Raw genomic sequence first — 20,000 nt, 5'->3', positions numbered from 1 at the left:
TATAAATATACAGTATATAATGCTGTTTTATACTGTGCACACATATATATATACTATATATATATATATATATATATATATATATATATATATATATATATATATAAATATATATTCCAAACCTTGGTATTTAAAAATTGCATATTTACTTTCTTTAAAATAAATGAAAAACCAGCAATATTCAGATTGGCTGGTAAATAAGACATTGTTTCACAGGGATGCTTAAAAAATATGATATTTATGAGTTTTATCTGTGAAGAAAATAAATTGACTCTAGTATTTCATATTCCTTAGTACACTTTATATAGTCATGCCAAATAATTATGCTATTTTTCAAAATGTTTCATCTTTACCGTCAGATTTAAAAAGGAAAACATGTTCTTCAAATGTAAATTCAAGATTTGTACGTAAATTAGTTTAAGAGACAGCGCTGTTGACAGTGAACATGTTAGCATGATGAAATTTACAAACCTATATCTAGGGGTGCAACCTTTTATGTAAAAAAACAAGTTATGATAATTAGGGTAAATTAGTAGATTAGCCTAAATAATTAAGCAACAGAACTCAGAAAGCTACTGTGACTAATTTTAAATTAAATTCCAACACACTTAGAAGATATTTCTCCACAACATAGGGCTAGATTACAAGTGCCACAGTAAATAAAAAAAAATTATTAGGGAAAACATCGCTAGCGTTAGGCTTTTTGCGCTTCTCGGTTCCACTTGTATTACAAGTTGAGAAATTTATTTTTTTGTGCTAGCGGGAGCAGGAAAAGTGTAATGGAGAAAAAAGTTGACAAAAAAACTGAAAAAAACTTTAAACCCTACCATAAGCCTCTAGCCTAATAACCCCTAAACCACCATCCCCCCACACTGCAAACTATCCAAATAATCTATTAACGCCTAAACCACCATCAACCCACATTGCAAAACATCTAAATAAATTATTAAGTCCTAAACCACCACCCCCCCCCCCGATGCAAAGTAATAAATTATAATCTAAACCCCAAACCTAACATTCCCTAACTTAATCCTAACTACCTTAAAATAAAAAACTTACCTGTAAAATTAAATAAACCTAAAAAAAAACTACCATTACGCGAAAAAAACAACTTACATTACCAAAAATAAAAAAAATACCATTTACAAAAACAAACAAACCTACCATTACAAAAAATAAAAAACCTACCCTTACAAAAAAATAACAAACGAAATAGCCAACAATTAAAAATAATAATCCTATTCTAATACCCCTTAAAAAAATAAACCACTACAAAATAAAAAAAAAAATCTAAAAAAAAAACTACCAATAACCCTTAAAAGGGACTTTATTAGGGCATTGCCCTAAAGCGATCAGCTTTTTTGTTTAAAAAAACACTAACCCCACCACCTCTTCAAAAATAAAAAAAAAACGGACTAAAAAATCCTAAACTAACTATTGCCCCGAAAAGGGCATTTGGATGGGCATTTCCCTTAAAAGGGCAATCAATCAGCTCTTTTGCTGACCAAAAAAATCAAAAACACTAATCTAAAAAACACCCACCCAATAAAACCCCAAAACAACTAACTCTAACCCCAAAGGTGGTACTCAGCGATGATGAAAGCCAAATCACCCAGTGTATACCCAATAGCATTTAAATACCAACTAAGACCCCTGTGGTCTGCAAAATATTTTTGTATGGAAATAGTAAAAGATATATATATTTTAAATGTCAAAATATAATAAAAATGGAAGCAATATTTGCAAACACCAAGTATACTGGCTATACATGTGCACAAACATAAAATAATTGATTTGGGTTAAAAAAAAAAATTAAAATGTTAAAAAAAAGACCGTTTATTTCTTTGCCCCAGTTTATTGACTCTAGTGAAACTGAATTTACGCTGTAGTTAGCATCATAAGCTGTATTCAAGCTGTTTCACTATCAATGAGAGACACACTTGTCTTGTAATGAATCCAATCCAACTGCACAATAAATCAACATGGTCAAAAATAAGCTTGAATTGTAAAATGACCCTGCATGGAGTATCTAATCTTTCTAAACTTTTAGTCAGCCTGATATTTGTTGTCTCTTTATTCTCAGTTTGTAGCTATTAAAAAGCAATTAATATAATGAAATGGGATATGCACTGCTGCTCTGATGCTGCAGTTTCAGTAGAAAGAATACAATTTTGTACTTTAAAAAAATGTATCATTACCTACAGGCTTATGTGGCATTAAATTAAATATATAATTACACTGGGATTTACATAATGATGAACACATGGGTGCTTATTTAATATTTGTATAAAGTGGTTATTTGAAAATGTGTCACTGATGTATTAGTGAAACATCTGTACCATTCCTTTAGAGGGACACTTAAGTCAAATTTAAACTTTCATGATTCAGATAGAGCTTGCAGTTTTAAGATACTTTGCTATTTACTTCCATTATCAAATTGTGCACAGTCTTTTTTATATTCTGATTTTCTGAAGCCCCATTTAATGCACAAAATTAGGGGACTGGGAATAGCTGAAAATGTTAGCTCATGGATAAATAACTGGATAAAAGATAGGGAGCAACAAGTAGTAGTAAATGGATCATACTCAGATAGGACAAAGGTAATCACTGGAGTCCCCCAGGGATCAGTACTGGGCCCTGTTTTTTTCAATATTTTTTATAAATGACTTAGAGCAAGGATTAAATAGCGACATCTCTATTTTTGCAGATGATACTAAGTTAAGTAAGGTCATTAGGTCAGAGCAGGATGAACTTTCGTTGCAAAGGGACCTGCAAAAATTAGAAGTATGGGCAGGTAAATGGAAAATGAGATTTAATACGGGAAAAATGCAAGGTTCTACATTTTGGAAGTAAAAATAAGCAGGCAACGTATTATTTAAATGGGACAAGACTTAGCCAAACACAGGAGGAAAGGGATTTGGGGGTAGTAATAGATAACAAGCTAAAGATGGGTGCACAATGCAGGGCAGCAGCTTCAAAGGCTAATAAGATACTAGCATGTATTAAAAGAGGCATTGGCCTCTAGTTATCAACGTGTCTACCTCAAATACGCTGGAATTCCACAGCGTATTTGAGGCGAGGCTTATTCGCCTTAGTTATCAAGCCCTAGACACCGTCAAAAGTAGAATTTTGTGACGTAAGCTTTGATCCGCCGGACTCAGTCCGACACAGATCGATTCTTACGTCACTCCAGATGTTCCGCACACAAGTGCGGCACAATCTGACTACTTTTGGTAGTTATCAAAAAACTAGCAGGTACGCTCGGCACTTTTCTGGCCCAGCATACCTGGTTTTTAAAAAGGCCACCCTGGAGGCGGCGGATCCAATAGGAATCAATGGGAGTCTGACCATAGGGAAAGTTCATGTTCGCTGCTGCCAGACATCCCATTCATTCCTATGGGAGATGTCTGCACATAACACCCTAACATGTACCCCGAGTCTAAACACCCCTAATCTGCCCCCCTACACCGCTGCAAATAAATAAAGTTATTACCCCCTAAACCGCCGCTCCCGGACCCCGCCGCAACTATAATAAACTTATTACCCCCTAAACCGCTGCTCCCGGAGCCTACCGCCATGCTAATAAACTGTTTAACCCCTAAACCACCGCTCCCGGAGCCCACCGCCACGCTATTAAACTGATTAACCCCTAAACTGCCGCTCCCTGTCCCCGCCGCAACTATAATATATGTATTAACCCCTAAACTGCCGATCCCGGACCCCGCCGCCACCTACATTATACCTAGTAACCCCTATCCTGCCCTCCCTATACTGCCACCACCTATAATTAAGTTATTAACCCCTATCCTGCCGATCCCGGACCCCGCCGCAACTAGATAAATAGTTTAACCCCTAAACCGCCGCTCCCGAACCCCGCCGCAACCTATATTAAATTTATTAACCCCTAATCTGCCCCCCCTACACCGTCGCCAGCTATAATACATTTATTAACCCCTATCCTGCCCCCCCCTACACCGCCGCCACTGTAATAAAATTATTAACCCCTAAACCTAAGTCTAACACTAACCCTAACACCGCCCTAACTTAAATATTAATTAAATACATTGAAATAAATTTAACTCTTATTAACTAAATTAATCCTATTTAAAACTAAATACCTTTAAAATAAACCCTAATATAGCTACAATATAAATAATAATTACATTGTAGCTATCTTAGGATTTATTTTTATTTTACAGGCAACTTTCAATTTATTTTTACTAGGTACAATAGCTATTAAATAGTTATTAACTATTTAATAGCTACCTAGTTAAAATAAAGAGAAATTTACCTGTAAAATAAAAACTAACCTAAGTTACAATTACACCTAACACTACACTATACTTTAATAAATTATTCCTATTTAAAACTAAATACTTACCAGTAAAATAAACCCTAAGATAGCTACAATGTAATTAATAATTACATTGTAGCTATTTTAGGATTTATTTTTATTTTACAGGTAACTTTGTATTTATTTTAGCTAGTTAGAATAGTTATTAAATAGTTATTAACTATTTAATAACTACCTAGCTAAAAGAAATACAAAATTACCTGTAAAATAAATCCTAACCTAAGTTACAATTAAACCTAACACTACACTATCATTAAATAAATTAAATAAATTAAATACAAATACCTACAAATAAATACAAATAAATACACTAACTAAAGTACAAAAAATAAAAAAAGAACTAAGTTACAAAAAATAAAAAAATAATTTACAAACATAAAAATATTACAACAATTTTAAGCTAATTACACCTACTCTAAGCCCCCTAATAAAATAACAAAGCCCCCAAAATTAAAAAATTCTCTACCCTATTCTACATTTAAAAGATACCAGCTCTATTACCTTACCAGCCCTTAAAAGGGCCTTTTGCGGGGCATGCCCCAAAGAAAACAGCTCTTTTGCCTGTAAAATAAAAATACAACCCCCCCAACATTAAAACCCACCACCCACATACCCCTAATCTAACCCAAACCCCCCTTAAATAAACCTAACACTACCCCCCTGAAGATCTTCCTACCTTGAGTCGTCTTCACTTCACTGTTCCGATCAGCCAATAGAATGCGAGCTCAATCTGATTGGCTGATTGGATCAGCCAATCGGATTGAACTTGAATCTGATTGGCTGATTCCATCAGCCAATCATATTATTCCTACCTTAATTCTGATTGGCTGATAGAATCCTATCAGCCAATCGGAATTCGAGGGACGCCATCTTGGATGACGTCCCTTAAAGGAACCTTCATTCGTCGGAAGTTCGTCGTGGAGGAAGGATGTTCCGCGTCGGCGGGATGAAGATGGATCCGGAAGAAAGAAGATTGAAGATGCCGCTTGATAGAAGACTTCAGCTGGATGATGGACCTCTTCAGCCCCCGCTTGGATGAAGACTTCAGCCGGATGATGGACCTCTTCAGCCCCCGCTTGGATGAAGACTTCAGCCGGATGATGGACCTCTTCAGCCCCCGTTTGGATGAAGACTTCAGCCGGATGATGGACCTCTTCAGCCCCCGCTTGGATGAAGAATTCGTCTCGGCTGAGTGAAGACGACTCAAGGTAGGAAGATCTTCAGGGGGTAGTGTTAGGTTTATTTAAGGGGGGTTTGGGTTAGATTAGGGGTATGTGGGTGGTGGGTTATAATGTTGGGGGGGTTGTATTTTTATTTTACAGGCAAAAGAGCTGTTTTCGTTGGGGCATGCCCCGCAAAAGACCCTTTTAAGGGCTGGTAAGGTAATGGAGCTGGTATCTTTTAAATGTAGAATAGGGTAGGGATTTTTTTTTATTTTGGGGTGCTTTGTTATTTTATTAGGGGACTTAGAGTAGGTGTAATTAGCTTAAAATTGTTGTAATATTTTTATAATGTTTGTAAATTATTTTTTTATTTTTTGTAACTTAGTTCTTTTTTTATTTTTTGTAACTTAGTTCTTTTTTTATTTTTTGTACTTTAGTTAGTGTATTTATTTGTAGGTATTTGTATTTAATTTATTTAATTAATTTAATGATAGTGTAGTGTTAGGTTTAATTGTAACAGGTTAGGATTTATTTTACAGGTAATTTTGTATTTCTTTTAGCTAGGTAGTTATTAAATAGTTAATAACTATTTAATAACTATTCTAACTAGCTAAAATAAATACAAAGTTACCTGTAAAATAAATATAAATCCTACAATAGCTACAATGTAATTATTAATTACATTGTAGCTATCTTAGGGTTTATTTTACTGGTAAGTATTTAGTTTTAAATAGGAATAATTTATTAAAGCATAGTGTAGTGTTAGGTGTAATTGTAACTTAGGTTAGTTTTTATTTTACAGGTAAATTTCTCTTTATTTTAACTAGGTAAAACTATTTAATAGCTATTGTACCTATTTAAAATAAATTGAAAGTTGCCTGTAAAATAAAAATAAATCCTAACGGCTAGATTTAGAGTTGGGCGGTAGCCGTCAAAACCAGCGTTAGAGGCTCCTAACGCTGGTTTTGGGCTACCGCCGGTATTTAGAGTCAGTCATTAAAGGGTCTAACGCTCACTTTCCAGCCGTGACTTTTCCATACCGCAGATCCCCTTACGTCAATTGCGTATCCTATCTTTTCAATGGGATCTTTCTAACGCCGGTATTTAGAGTCGTGGCTGAAGTGAGCGTTAGAAATATAACGACAAAACTCCAGCCGCAGAAAAAAAAAAGTAGTTAAGAGCTTTCTGGGCTAAGGCCGGTTTATAAAGCTCTTAACTACTGTGCTCTAAAGTACACTAACACACATAAACTACCTATGTACCCCTAAACCGAGGTCCCCCCACATCGCCGCCACTCTATTAAAATTTTTTAACCCCTAATCTGCCGACCGCACACCGCTGCCACCTACATTATCCCTATGAACCCCTAATCTGCTGCCCCTAACACCGCCGACCCCTATATTATATTTATTAACCCCTAATATGCCGCCCCCAACGTCGCCGCTACCTACCTACACTTATTAACCCCTAATCTGCCGACCGGACCGCACCGCTATTATAATAAAGTTATTAACCCCTAATCCGCCTCACTCCCGCCTCAATAACCCTATAATAAATAGTATTAACCCCTAATCTGCCCTCCCTAACATCGCCGACACTTAACTTCAAGTATTAACCCCTAATCTGCCGATCGGAGCTCACCGCTACTCTAATAATTTTTTTAACCCCTAAAGCTAATTCTAACCCTAACCCTAACACCCCCCTAAATTAAATATAATTTTATTCTAACAAAATAAATTAACTCTTATTAAATAACTTATTAATATTTAAAGCTAAATACTTACCTGTAAAATAAACCCTAATATAGCTACAATATAACAAATAATTATATTGTAGCTATTTTAGGATTAATATTTATTTTACAGGCAACTTTGTAATTATTTTAACCAGGTACAATAGCTATTAAATAGTTAATAACTATTTAATAGTTACCTAGTTAAAATAATAACAAAATTACCTGTAAAATAAATCCTAACCTAAATTACAATTAAACCTAACACTACACTATCAATAAATTAATTAAATAAACTACCTACAATTATCTACAATTAAACCTAACACTACACTATCAATAAATAAATTAAATACAATTCCTACAAATAAATACAATTAAATAAACTAACTAAAGTACAAAAAATAAAAAAGAACTAAGTTACAAAAAATAAAAAAATATTTACAAACATTAGAAAAAAATTTACAACAATTTTAAACTAATTACACCTACTCTAAGCCCCCTAATAAAATAACAAAGACCCCCAAAATAAAAAAATGCCCTACCCTATTCTAAATTACAAAAGTTCAAAGCTCTTTTACCTTACCAGCCCTTAAAAGAGCCCTTTGCGGAGCATATCCCAAAGAATTCAGCTCTTTTGCCTGTAAAAAAAACCATACAATACCCCCCCACATTACAACCCACCACCCACATACCCCTAATCTAACCCAAACCCCCCTTAAATAAACCTAACACTAAGCCCCTGAAGATCTCCCTACCTTGTCTTCACCATGCCAGGTTCACCGATCGGTCCAGAAGAGGGTCCGAAGTCTTGATCCAAGCCCAAGCGGGGGGCTGAAGAGTGACGTCCATCCTCGGGCTGAAGTCTGGATCCAAGCGGCGGCTGAAGAAATCCATCATCGGGCTGAAGTCTTGATCCAAGCGGGCGCTGAAGAAGTCCATCATCGGGATGAAGTCTTCTATGAAGCAGCATCTTCAATCTTCTTTCTTCCGGAGCCATCATCTTCCAACTGACGCGGAACGTCCTCTTCTACCGACGCCTACTCGCCGAATGACGGTTCCTTTAAATGACGTCATCCAAGATGGCGTCCGTCGAATTCCGATTGGCTGATAGGATTCTATCAGCCAATCGGAATTAAGGTAGGAAAATTCTGATTGGCTGATGGAATCAGCCAATCAGATTCAAGTTCAATCCGATTGGCTGATCCGATCAGCCAATCGGATTGAGCTCGCATTCTATTGGCTGATCAGAACAGCCAATAGAATGCGAGCTCAATCTGATTGGCTGATCGGATCAGCCAATCGGATTGAACTTGAATCTGATTGGCTGATTCCATCAGCCAATCAGAATTTTCCTACCTTAATTCCGATTGGCTGATAGAATCCTATCAGCCAATCGGAATTCGACGGACGCCATCTTGGATGACGTCATTCAAAGGAACCGTCATTCGGCGAGTAGGCGTCGGTAGAAGAGGACGTTCCGCGTCGGCTGGAAGATGATGGCTCCGGAAGAAAGAAGATTGAAGATGCTGCTTCATAGAAGACTTCATCCCGATGATGGACTTCTTCAGCGCCCAATTGGATCAAGACTTCAGCCCGATGATGGATTTCTTCAGCCGCCGCTTGGATCCAGACTTCAGCCCGAGGATGGACGTCACTCTTCAGCCCCCCGCTTGGGCTTTGATCAAGACTTCGGACCCTCTTCTGGACCGATCGGTGAACCTGGCATCGTGAAGACAAGGTAGGGAGATCTTCAGGGGCTTAGTGTTAGGTTTATTTAAGGGGGGTTTGGGTTAGATTAGGGGTATGTGGGTGGTGGGTTGTAATGTGGGGGGGGTATTGTATGGTTTTTTTTTCAGGCAAAAGAGCTGAATTCTTTGGGGCATGCCCTGCAAAGGGCCCTTTTAAGGGCTGGTAAGGTATAAAAGCTTTGAACTTTTGTAATTTAGAATAGGGTAGGGCATTTTTTTATTTTGGGGGTCTTTGTTATTTTATTTGGGGGCTTAGAGTAGGTGTAATTAGTTTAAAATTGTTATAATTTTTTTCTAATGTTTGTAAATATTTTTTTATTTTTTGTAACTTAGTTCTTTTTTATTTTTTGTACTTTAGTTAGTTTATTTAATTGTATTTATTTGTAGGAATTGTATTTAATTTATTTATTGATAGTGTAGTGTTAGGTTTAATTGTAGATAATTGTAGGTATTTAATTTAATTAATTTATTGATAGTGTTGTGTTAGGTTTAATTGTAGATAATTGTAGGTATTTTATTTAATTAATGTATTGATAGTGTAGTGTTAGGTTTAATTGTAACTTAGGTTAGGATTTATTTTACAGGTAATTTTGTTATTATTTTAACTAGGTAACTATTAAATAGTTATTAACTATTTAATAGCTATTGTACCTGGTTAAAATAATTACAAAGTTGCCTGTAAAATAAATATTAATCCTAAAATAGCTACAATATAATTATAATTTATATTATAGCTATATTAGAGTTTATTTTACAGGTAAGTATTTAGCTTTAAATAGGAATAAGTTATTTAATAAGAGTTAATTTATTTCGTTAGAATAAAATTATATTTAACTTAGGGGGGTGTTAGGGTTAGAATTAGCTTTAGGGGTTAAAAAATGTATTAGAGTAGCGGTGAGCTCCGATCGGCAGATTAGGGGTTAATACTTGAAGTTAGGTGTCGGCAATGTTAGGGAGGGCAGATTAGGGGTTAATACTATTTCTTATAGGGTTATTGAGGCGGGAGTGAGGCGGATTAGGGGTTAATACATTTATTATAGTAGCGTTCAGGTCCGGGCCGGCAGATTAGGGGTTAATAAGTGTAGTTAGGTGGAGGCGACGTTGGGGGCGGCAGATTAGGGGTTAATAAATATAATATAGGGGTCGGCGATGTTAGGGCAGCAGATTAGGGGTACATAGGGATAATGTAGGTGGCGGGGGTGTACGGAGCGGCAGATTAGGGGTTACAAATAATATGCAAGGGTCAGCGATAGCGGGGGCGGCAGATTAGGGGTTAATAAGTGTAAGGTTAGGGGTGTTTCGACTCGGGGTACATGTTAGAGTGTTAGGTGCAGACGTAGGAAATGTTTCCCTATAGGAAACAATGGGGCTGCGTTAGGAGCTGAACGCTGCTTTTTTGCAGTTGTTAGGTTTTTTTTCAGCTCAAACAGCCCCATTGTTTTCTATGGGGGAATCGTGCACGAGCACGTTTTTGAAGCTGGCCGCGTCCGTAAGCACCGCTGGTATCGAGAGTTGCAGTGGCGTTAAATTATGCTCTACGCTCCCTTTTTGGAGCCTAACGCACTGAAAACCCAGCCATTCTGTGAACTCTAAATACCAGCGGTATTTAAAAGGTGCGGGGGAAAAAAAGCACGCGTAGCTAACGCACCCCTTTGGCCGCAAAACTCTAAATCTAGGCGTAAGATAGCTACAATAAAATTATTCATTATATTGTAGCTATATTAGGTTTTATTTTAAAGGTAAGTATTTAGTTTTAAATAGGATTAATGTAGTTAATAAGAGTTAAATGTATTTCTATGTATTTAATTAATATTTAAGTTAGGGGGGTGTTAGGTTTAGTGTTAGACTTAGGGTTTAGGGGGTAATAATTTTATTACAGTGGCTGCGGTGTAGGGGGGGGGGCAGGATAGGGGTTAATAAATTTATTATAGGTGGCGACGGTATAGGGGGGGCAGATTAGGGGTTAATAAGTTTAATATAGGTTGCGGCGGGGTCCGGGAGCGGCGGTTTAGGGGTTAAACTATTTATTTCGTTGTGGCAGGGTCCGGGATTGGCAGGATAGGGGTTAATAACTTAATTATAGGTGGTGGCGGTATAGGGGGGGCAGGATAGGGGTTACTAGGTATAATGTAGGTGGCGGCGGGGTCCGGGAGCGGCGGTTTAGGGGTTAATACATTTATAAGAGTTGCGGCGGTGTCCGGGAGCGGCGGTTTAGGGGTTAATAACGTTATTTAGTTGCAGGGGGCTCCGGGGGCGCCGGTATAGGGGGTAGAACAGTGTAGTTAGTGTGGGTGCTTAGTGACAGCTTGTCAATAAAGCTGTCAAAAAGCCGAAGAGCAGCGAGATCAGATGAGTGATAACTATCACAATCCGCTGCTCATCGCCCCGTACTTGGTGCATGGCTTTTTGACAGCTTTTTTGATAACTTAGGCGAACGTATTCAGGTCCGCGGCGGCGATGGTAGGCGAGCTTAGGCGTATTGGGCCGACGAAGGCAGGTAAAGTAGACGCGTTGATAAGTTGATGCCATTGACTCAAGGGAGGAAAGCATAATTCTGTCACTATATAAAGCCCTGGTAAGACCTCACCTTGAGTATGGAGTGCAGTTCTGGGGACCAATCGCAAAAAAAGATATTGCAGAACTAGAAAAAGTTCAGAGAAGGGCCACAAAGCTAATAAGGGGATTGGAGAATTTAAGCTATGAGGAGAGGCTAGCCAAACTGGGTCTGTTTTCTTTAGAAAAGAGGCGCTTGAGAGGTGACATGATTACTTTATATAAATATATTCAAGGCCCACATACAGAGATGGCAGAAGCTCTGTTTTTTACAAGAAAATTGTTTGTGACAAGAGGTCACAATTTAAGGTTGGAGGAAAGGAGATTTAATCTCCTGCAACGGAAACATTTTTTCACTGTAAGAGCAATAACACTGTGGAACTCATTACCAAAGGAGGTAGTGAATGCCAATATTCTAGATACATTTAAAAATTGTTTGGATATATTTCTGTCTATAAACAAAATTCATAGATATGATTGCTAGTATTAAATGGGTCACCTTTTAGTGGGATTATTTAAGTTTAACTGGAGCTTGTAAGTATTTTAGATTTGTATAGGTTGAACTTGATGGACTTCAGTCTTTTTTCCACCTCATCTACTTTGTTACTATGTTACTGAGCATGTGCAAGAGTTTACAGTGTATATGTATAGGAGTCTGTGATTGGTTGATGGAGTCTGTGATTGGTTGATGGTTGTCACATGATACAGGGGGCCAGTGAAATAAAATTAAATTTGAAATTTGGCAGAAAAAAAACTGCTGCTCATTGCAAAGTTAGAACAAGTTCTATTGTATTGTCTTTTTATTATGTTGATAATGCAATTCTCCTGTTAAATGGTCACTTGTGGATTGCTGTCAACTTTTCCCTTTTCAGCAATAATCTCCAGCTGTAGTTTTTCTTTTCAGTAAAAAAAAAAGGATACAATACAGACATGGATTTTTTATAAGTATTTTAATGTTAAAAGTTGGTATAAAGTACAATTTTGACAATTGGTATTATGAGACTCCTCATTTAAAGGAAATACTTTGTATTGATGCATTTTTGCAGCACAATTTTCTTGTGCTCCCCTATATCCTACACTACACTTTGCAGGGGCAGAACTACAATTGGTGCAGTATGTGCAGTATGTGCAATGGCAACAGGGCCCAAGTTCTAGGGGGGCCCACAGCATCCAGTCTATACATAGATGTGTGCCTATGGGGTCATTATCTGTGAATAGATACTCATCATCAGTTCACTACTGAACATACTCATCAGTGTATAGATTCTCACATCATTATACATTACAGCAAGTTCACTTTTATGGTATAAATAGTCTGTCATTATACAGCACAGTATATTTATCAGAGTATACATACTCATCATATTTATATAGAGTAGCGTACTCATCATTGTATAGTGTATAGAAACTCACATTGTTATACAGGACAGTGTGCTCACTGCCAGTGTATAAATACTCTATATCATTATAAAGTGCAGCATGCACATCATCACACATAGAGAGGAGCATGTGTATTATTACTATTGCTTATTTTTGAGTTATCTTCAAGGGGGGGGGGGCAAAACAATGTTTTCACTAGGGCTTTCTGTTGAGTAGGTCTTCTACTGACACTTTGTGCCTAGTCAATCAAAGGGTCAGTAAAGTTACTTTTTTCTTTGATGCTTTAAATAGAGATTTAATTTATGCTGTGAGATGATAAACCAGTGGTAATTCTGCTTATCAGATAGTAAGTAATGTAGATTATGATAGCCTTGGTGACTCACAATTTTATTAAAGATACAAGTTGAGTATTTTGTTTTACTTTCTTCACTCAAATTTCTCCAGCAGTACACATAAGAAAAGAAAAAAAATAACAAATTTCAACCAATGAGGACTAAGCAGAGAATATCCTATACTATAAAAGGCCAAGTGTGTTTGTCCGAAGCTGTCATGCGCAGTAGAGACAGCACGAGGACAAACACACCTGGCCTTACAGTCCCTAAGTCTCTGCAGTGCGAGCAGAAGTGGGCGTGACCGATCGTGGGCGGGGGCGTGGCCGAGAGAAGGGGGCGTGACCGAGCATGAAGGGTTGTGAAGGGGGCGTGGCCGAGCATAACGAGGGCGGGGCCAGGCAGGCCCATGAAAGGCAGTGCAGACTGAGACTCTGAGAGCTCAAAACAGCTCAAAAGAGGGGAGAGAGGGGGTAGGGATAAGATAAGAAAGGTGAGAGAGAGATCAAGAGGGGAGAGAAAGATTAAGAGGGGAGATAAAGAGAGCACAAGAGAGGGAGCAAAAGAGAGGGAGAGAGACAGCAAAAGAGAGGGGGAGGGAGAGCAAAAGAAAGGGGAGAGAGAGATCAAAAGAGAGGGGGGAAGAGAGAGAGAGAGGGGGGAGGGGGGAGAGAGAGAGGGGGGAGGGGGGGAGAGAGAGAGGGGGAGGGGGGGAGAGACAGAGGGGGAGGGGAGGGGGGGAGGGGGGAGAGAGAGAGGGGGGAGGAGAGAGGGGGGAGGGGAGAGAGAGAGGGGAGGAGAGAGAGAGAGGGGAGGAGAGTGAGAGAGGGGAGGAGAGAGAGAGAGGGGAGGAGAGAGAGAGAGGGGAGAGAGAGAGAGGGGAGAGAGAGGGGAGAGAGAGTATTTGGCCGCTGTGCTGAGTTTGTTGTCAAATGCCTCGCATCGGTTGACAAATCAGTGGGTCTTTACTGACTGGTATACCGTTAACTGGTACATGTCCTGCTGAAATACCAGGAACCCCTAAAATAGTCCAGGCCTGTAGCTGCAGGTTGTTGTTCAGCACTAAAGGATGAGGTTGCCTGTTGGGATCCAGGAGAAGTGTCGGGAAGAATGGTAAAAGAATGAGGTGGATCGACCATTCTAACAGGGCTAGAAACCATGGTTGGGTTGGCCAGAATGGGGTGATAATCATTGTCTAAATCTGAAAAGTCTGTCAGTGTGGAGGATCACACTGGTTTCATGGTGGATAGGGAAAATGCATAAGACCCTTCCTGGGCCAAATCTCTAGGAAGGCATTGGTTTCCCACGCTCCTGGGTCTGGTAGTCAGCTGAAGTAGTCATGACTCATGAAGTTGGTTGTTTGTCCAAAGGAAAGGGACCCCACGTTTTGCTTAGGCTAAGAAAGATCTGCCTGTTCTGTCTCCAGTCGCTCGTATCCCTCTAATATCTGGAAAACCATTCTGTTACTACATTTGTTATTATACTGTACCGTTTAGATATTGTCCATATGGAGGACACAGCAGTTCACTACGGAATTGGCAAAATAACGGACGGCAAAAGAACCGGTGATTAGCTCTAGACAATTTATGTGAAGTCTGGACTCGTCTGCCATCCATCTGCCCCCTGTCAACTGAAATTTGCAAGAAGCTCCCCAGTCGAAAACGACTCGTGTTGGAGTCGAGAGTCTAATCTGGCATTCAACCAGAAATGGCCCTACTATTCCATGGCTCCATATTGTGCAGCCACCACAACATTTTCTGCCTTACATCTGAAGAGAGTGAATAATTTGTGAATAGAAGTGATTGCATTGAGGTATGAGTGTTTGAGTCTAATGCTTAGTAATAAAGGGAGCCTTGGAAAATCACCTGAATCAATGAGAATAGCCCAATCAGTCCAGTTGTTTGAGGGGAATCTCGGATTTCTGGAATGTGGAGCATAATTCCTTGTGAACATCTGTATGGAGGGAAAGTTAAGTTGAGGAGGAGTCTACAATGAACCCCAAAAAGTCTTCAGGTTGACTGTAACTAGGGATTTCTATGCATTGATGACAAATCCTAGCTGTTGAAGGAGTGACAATGTCATCAGTAATTATTGTTGTAATAGGTCCTTGTCTTGAGCATGGAGGAGAAGGTTGTCAACATAGATTATTATCAGGTGTACCCCTCAGGAGCATAAAGGACTGCTACAGGTTTCATGAGTTTGGTGAAATACCAAGTGGCTGAGCTGAGACAAAGGGTAAGCAAGTAAACTGCCATACCAGCAAAAAAAAGAAAAACGAAAGAGCTTGTGATATAAGAATCATTGCTAAAGTATGACAAGATGAGAACCAAAACAACATAAAAGGGTGCACACAGTAAAAATATAGTGCGCTACCACAGGTAGCAAAGAAAGAGCAGGGTTTAAAATTGATCCTTGCTAAAGAAAGACAAGGCTGCATTCAGTGAAAATATAACAGTTTAATGCAAAAAAGGGAAGCAAAATAGTCTGCCAATTCCACATTCCCAACAAACGATAATCATATGTACAAACACCTATCATGCCCAGAGGAAAACCTAAGTATCCCCCACAATGTGCACCTAGTGCTATATAGAGATACAAAGTTCTACTGTCACTTATCTAATAGTGCACCACTGAGAACCGCTCCATGCCACATAAATCTAAGTGCTGCTTCTCCAGGAATTGTTTCTTGCTTCATAGCTGCTTTATCTTCATGATGGCGGAAGCTCTGTTTATTCCAAGAAATTTTTTTGTGACAAGAGGTCACAATTTAAGGCTGAAGGAAAGGAGATTTAGAGCCAGATTACAAGTTGAGCGCAAAACATTGCTTCAGCGAAAGCGCTATTTGCGCTCAACTTAGTAATACCAGCACACACATTGTATAGAAGCATTGCGCTCATGAAAGCATGCTTCCATAGGCTCCAATCGGAGCATTGTTCTCAAGCAGTGAGACACAATATGAGAACTAGTGCAGTGAAGTGGGTAAGTCTTCTGCGATGGGCAGCAATTTTAGATATGTATGTATATGAATATATACTGTACATATTTATGTGTTTATATGTGTATATACACATATTAACACATAAATATATATGTAAATATTCATATACCTGTACATATATATTTATTGAGAACACACAATCCCCATAGACTGCAATGTAAAGGCACTTTTCAGTGCCGTTATTTTTCTAACACCTCACACTCACTAATCCCTTCTTTGTGCAGTTACTTTATTTTTTTAAAAAAAAGATGCTACCATTTTTATTTTTTAATAAGGATTACTACACTGTATTTTGAAGGCAATTGGGGGACATTTAGAAAATCCTCTGGTTAATTTTCTGAGCGCTAATTGCTACCGGGAGCTTGCGGTAACAATAACCAGCCACTTGTAAAGGGTGGTTATTTACCGCACACCACTTGTAATCTAGCCCTTAAAGGGACAGTTTACTAAAAAAAAATCTCCCCTTTAATTTGTTTCCAATGATCCACTTTACCTGCTGGAGTGTATTAAATTGTTTACAAGTAGCTCCTTTACCCTTATATCGGCATTTGAAATAGCTGATTTAGCATGTGGTACCCCCACCTATTCTGAAAGTTTGTGGCCGCAGGTCCAAGCTATAGATAAGCTTTGTAAATACAGCCAGCAGAAGAATTTACACTCCCAGTGGGATATAGCAGAGATAAGGTAATAAAATGTTGATTTTCCATTGTTTTTTCCAAGTACTGGTGATTGTTTTATGGACAGATATAAGATAAAGAAACATGTATATGTACACAATGTGATATAGTAATGAGATCTGATTATACCTACAAGCTCAACCCATTTTATTAGGTTGTGGCTTCAAAACACAAAATCAGAGCTTTAATATACACAAATAAACCTTAAAAAGCTAATTTTCATACATTTTTTTACTCTGCAGTTGGTAAAAAAAGCAATTGTAAACACATTAAGGGAAACACTATTTTACAGTATACTGTCCCTTTAATCTCCAGCAGCGTAAATGTTTTTTCACTGTAAGAGCAATCAAATTGTGGAACTCATTGCTTAAGGAGGTAGTAAATTCCAATACCCTAGATACATTTAAAAATAGTTTAGAAACATTTATGGCTAGAAACAGAAATCAGGGACATTATTACTCGTGTTAAATGGGTCACTTTTTTAATGGAATTAATTTAACTTCAACTGGATCTTTTATTTTAAGTAAATTAAGATTTGTATAGGTTGATCTCAATGGATTTCTGTCTTTTTTTCAACCTCATCTACTATGTTATGCTACTATGATACTGATGTTTTAGATATATTCTCTAATACATTCGGGGGGGGGGGGGGCTTGCAGAAACAGACCGTGTGGCACTTTAATTACACACAGGTGGACTTAATTCAACTAATTATATGACTGAAGGTAGCTGGTAGCTCCAGATCTTATTTTGGATTATCAGATCAATGGGTTGAATACTTACAGCTGTCATACCGTTCCTACTGTTTGGTGCATGCCTTTCTTTTTCATGCACCGTATCATTTTCTTGCACTGTCTTGTTTTTGTTGAAATTATATATTTTTTTTCACAGGCCTTGTCATTTTTTCATACCAAGTAATTTTCCAAATTGCATCTATTTTTTGCACTATAAAGTGACATCAACTCTATTTCCTGTGCCAGAATGTTTGGTTTTGTCCAAGGGTGCGCTAATTATTGTAATATTGATTTTTGTAAGACATTTTGCCTGTTTTGACTCTTGATTCTGTTGGTAAACTGTTGTGGACTTCTGTCCCTCTTGACTACTCTCTGGATTATCCCTGGTACCGCATTGACCTCCTAGGCTTGACCTTTTGTTCACCCTTACTATTTTTTAGATTATTTTCTGACTTTCCTGGTTCATCCGGTACTGACTTCTGATGGATCCTGATGGATCCTGACTACCGTATCTTCATTTCCAGCAGGTATTAATTCTCTTCCTTGTGGCTATTGACTATATTTACTGTGTTATATATTAACCTTAGGGGGTCATCCTCTGAAACCTGATAACAACCAATACATGTCTTTTTTTTTCTTTCTTGTTCACAGTGCCAGGTATGTTTTTTAAGTCAAATCCCAGTTAAATACATTTTAATTCCAAGTTGTAACATTACATGATATGGAAATGACTAAGAGGGTGACCATGTATTCAAGGCAGTGTACATTGTGAAAGGAAGCTGTGAAATAAATGTGATATGATAAGAACACAAAAACGGGGGGAATAAATGAAAGGAAGCTGTGTTTAATGTGTGAAACGTGTCAGGTAAATATCATTCTGGAGCTTTAGATACACTCTCTACTACATGCAACTGTTTTGTTTAAACATTGATGGCCAGATTACAAGTGGAGTGCGACAGGAGCATAAACGTGATTGCGATATTGCAGTGCTCTTTTCACTTAAATCCATATTCAATTTAAAATTACCATGAATTTGTTTGTGTAAACTTGCGGTAATTTACGCTCCCCATATTTTCTATTGGTAGCGTTGAGCTGTAAAATGTGCTCGTATTACAAGTTGAAAGTAAATGCGATCGTGCGAATGCTATAGCATTTACCGCTTAAACTTTTTAGTTTATGTACCCCTAAACCACCCCGCCCCGCATTGCAAACTAAACCTCTACACTATTAACCCTTAAACTGCCACACCCCACATTGCAAACTTAACCTCTACACTATTAACCCCTAATTTGTATTTATGAGAGAGAAGAATGTCCAGAGAGAGCACTCGCCGTGAAAAACAAAGTGTTTAATAATAGAGTTAACGTTTTCAGGGAACAACCCCCGTCCTCAGACTCCTGTGAAAAAAACAACAAATGTACATTACACTTACATAGGTATCAAGTAATGATACATAGGTATCAAGTAATGTACATCAACATAAAAGTATTAGTATTTCTTATTATTACACATCAACATTCAAATATTTGCTCTTTTTTATAAAGAGTTAATATGGCACAGGTGCCTGCAATACTTTAAGCACTTTGCCTTTAAATAGCACTAGCAGGTATGAACACAAACTATGCCAGTGAACAAGGGCTGAAGCTTGGCCCGAAACATGTTTGGCGTTTGGTTCTGAACACCTTGTTGCAGGCCTGCATCTAGCTTATATAGCTTACATGTTTTTACATGATTTTTAATAATCTTTGAAAAATAAAATTCATTTTTGTTTTTAAGAAAAACATTTTTTTTTCTCAGTATCTCTTTTTTTTTCTCTGGAGCTGCGGGATGACAAAGTGTGTCTACTACATTACACTTACCACACCTTGTCTAATAAAGCCCATGAACAGTCCCAGCGCCACCGCCCCCCACGCTGCCGCACCAGGAGGAGCCCGGAAGTGTAGCCAAAGCATCACTACATCATCAGTAGTGCTAGTACCGCTCCTGTGTGGTAAAGATACAAATCATGTAAAAGAGTGCATTAGGTGATACTAATACATACATATACTGTACATATTTAGACATGTGTATGTATGTATCTCTATGTTAAAGCTTATGTTTGAGCCCTTATAACTTTTTTGTGCACTATTTTTTTTTAAATAATTTTTATTAGTTTTATTATGAGTGTAACTGTACTTTTAAATTATTTTTGATGTGTTTTGTAACACTTTTTTGTTTCGCATAACAGTTAATTAGAGCTCTGAGGTCGCAGTAATCATCCTAGCGTAAATTACAATTGCGCTACGCACATTTGCATTTACTTTCAAGTTGCAATATGAGTGTTCCTTCC

This window comes from Bombina bombina, chromosome 4 (assembly GCF_027579735.1).
Source record: "Bombina bombina isolate aBomBom1 chromosome 4, aBomBom1.pri, whole genome shotgun sequence".
NCBI lineage: Eukaryota > Metazoa > Chordata > Amphibia > Anura > Bombinatoridae > Bombina > Bombina bombina.
This window is presented reverse-complemented; position numbering follows the sequence as displayed.